The sequence below is a fragment of the Vespula pensylvanica genome, chromosome 3 (genome assembly GCF_014466175.1).
Source record: "Vespula pensylvanica isolate Volc-1 chromosome 3, ASM1446617v1, whole genome shotgun sequence".
In the NCBI taxonomy this organism is placed as follows: domain Eukaryota; kingdom Metazoa; phylum Arthropoda; class Insecta; order Hymenoptera; family Vespidae; genus Vespula; species Vespula pensylvanica.
Window position 1 is genome coordinate 11,718,166 of NC_057687.1, and position 3,100 is coordinate 11,721,265.

A 3,100-nucleotide genomic window follows, 5' to 3' on the forward strand; every position below is an offset into this window, starting at 1 on the left:
TGGTAAAAATATAATTAAAATTTTCGGATTTTATCGATTCCAATAAAGTTTTAAGAAGGAAGAAACAATTAGGATTTATTAACGAATTTGATCGATCTCTGTAAAAGGTATAATAATTATTAAGGATCAAGTAAAACATAGCCCTCTGTAGTAAAGAATACTAAACGATTTCATCCCTCGCTCGGTTACTATAATACTGTCGTCTGTGTGTTGTGGTTGTGTCGGTTATCTTACCGACGTATTAACATAGGTAATATTTTTATAGTTATTTTTTAAACATTTCTCTGCATATTGATATGAAAACTTCATACAATAATTCTTATCGTAGTTAGTTTTTCTGACATTTTATTACTATTATGAAATAAAAAGAAAATAAAAAAAAACGTTAGTCGAAACGATATAATAATATCTTAAGAATGTAAATCATCGGCTATAGATTGAGATGTTATAATCTGATTAATTGACAATTACAACTCTTTCTATATAGTTCGAATATTATTGAATCTTTTATTTTAATTCAATGCTGTTCAATGTCATTTAATTAATTGGGATGACTCGTTGGATTTATTCTACGTTTTTGGATTTCATTGTATACAGGACGGACAAATAACCCATGGACGTTTTCAGAATCTATGGAATGTGAGATATACAGAATTATGTATATAATTTCATTTTATTAATTGTTAGTTTCTACTCACTTTGGTAAAAAGTTGAAGATTGAATGAACAAAATCGACCAGCGGTGATGCACAGTGGCGATCTTGCTCGTCGTATTATTAAAACGAGGCACTTAGCTTCCTTGGCAGACATGTTGTACCATTTACACTCGTATGCTGCATTGGCCAGTTTCGAGCTCTAACATGTGCGAAGACATTTTTTAGAATAATTTTATAAAGATGTGTAGATACGGAAATAGATAAATTTACCTCTGAAGCTAGTTTTTCTCCGATGTAACAGTATAGGAATATTTGTAACAGAATATAAGATATGTAAAGAGTCAGAAAGCACATTTGAAACACGAACAATTCCTGACTTCCCTCGGTAATTGACTGTATCGTAATTGCACGGATATATTGCTCTGTTATAATTTAAATTCGTGTTAAGACTCATTGAATTTCCTTACCAAAAGTGCTTGGAAGCACAGAACGCAAAGTTCTATGGTACAACCGAGCATCTGCATCAACAACATTCCGTTGAATTTGTTCTCTATCGTGTCAGCAAATCTAAAATAGATATTAATCGATGTCCACAGAAATAAAATAAAATAAAATAAAATAAAATAAAATAAAATAAAATAAAATAAAATAAAATAAAATAAAATAAAATAAAATAAAATAAAATAAAATAAAATAAAATAAAAAGAAAAGAAACACGAATTCCATTTTACAATCGACAAAATTGATTCGTTAACTCACTTGTTAAGGGTGTCATGTTTCTTCACGATCTTTGCAAGCTTCTTTCGAAAGTCAACGTCGTCGTTGATACCGAGTTCGCTAATAGTTTGTCTAAGATATGAAAATTGGCCGCATACGTGTAGGATTAACATGGCGACGAACGTGTCCACGACCGTGTAGGTTGTAGCCGTGCAAAATGCTGACACGATTTGTCCGACGGACGTCAGCTCGAAATTTGGCGTGATCAGTGATTCGTAGGGGAAAGAAGATAGCAAAAAGAGAGCACGACGACCGGATTGACGCATCAATAAGAATCGGGACATGGCCCAGAGTACGACTACGGCGTTGGTTATCACTGTACTTCCAATTGATATCCTTCTGGATATGCTAGCAATCTTCATCATCTTCTTGATCTCTTCTTCCGTGTCAGCTTCCTTTCGATCGTTCGCCATTAAAGCGAGAAGATTCTGAATGGCTTAAGTAACAGCAATGGTCGAAAGAAAATCAACGTACAAACTAAATTTATTTCGGCAAATTGAAAGAGTTAACCATAATAATCAATCGTCGTAAGTTGTATGAATTAAAATGAAACGCGATATAATTACATCTCCCGTTGAACCAAAAGATGGTTATCTTCGTCAGCGCTATAATCACAGTTAAGTTTGCCACCGATAGATTATCAACGATCAAGTTGAAGTCGCCCCATATGAAGTAGAGATTGATAGTTTGCGGTAGAGCCATGAAGAGAAACATAAGGCTAACTGGTATTAGCACTCTATAGCTCGATGCTCGATCGAACTTTCTCTCTTCCGGCCAAATCCCCAAGAACTTCATGGTGTAGCGATTCCAGCCCGATGCATAATCCACGTACGAAACTTTGGCATGCCAATCGATCGATTGAGATTATTAATGATAATGTCGTTTCATGAATAACACTGTTCAAAGAATAGTAAAGGTTGCATATACGAAGAGAAATATTTTGTTTTTCCTAAACGTATACCTCGATTAATAACATCCATGTTAGGTTCTCCTGAGCCAACGATCTATCGAGAACTGATCTCTTCGGCTCCTTCCTATTTCAATCGTCTTTATTTCCTTGCTGCGCATGCTCATAATCAGTAAGAACTCTCCTATCTTATAGCGAGCTCTTTATGAAGGTTCATTTGTGACTATTTATCGAATCGTCTAAGTAGAATTCTTTCTTGTATTTTTTATTAACTAGCACGATAATTTTTTTTTCTTTTTTTTTTTCAAAGAAAAATATTTTTAATATAAAAAAAGAAAGGAGATATTGAAATCATTTTTCGCATTCCTTTAAATACAGGAGTCCCTCTACAGCAAGAAAATCGAAACACGTCATTGCGTTCGCGCGTCTCGACTCTTGCGGTTAGTTTAGGTCCCTCATCAGATAGATATCAGTACGGACATATTACCTTACCGACGTACGATCTATCATTAGAAAAACTTTGAGATCATCGCGATAGGTACTACTGGTCATGAGATAGTAAACGGAAAAAGATATTATTCGATATGCTAGAGATATTTTATCTGCGACAATTCTACATCCCAACTGTTTACGTTTGATTCTTCATTTTCATTGCATAAAGAACCGACAAGTAACCCATCGATGTCTTCAAAATCTAGAAACAGACGCATTATCCTGTTTATGAGATTTCTATTTCGATTTTCTTTCTATTTTTTTTCTTT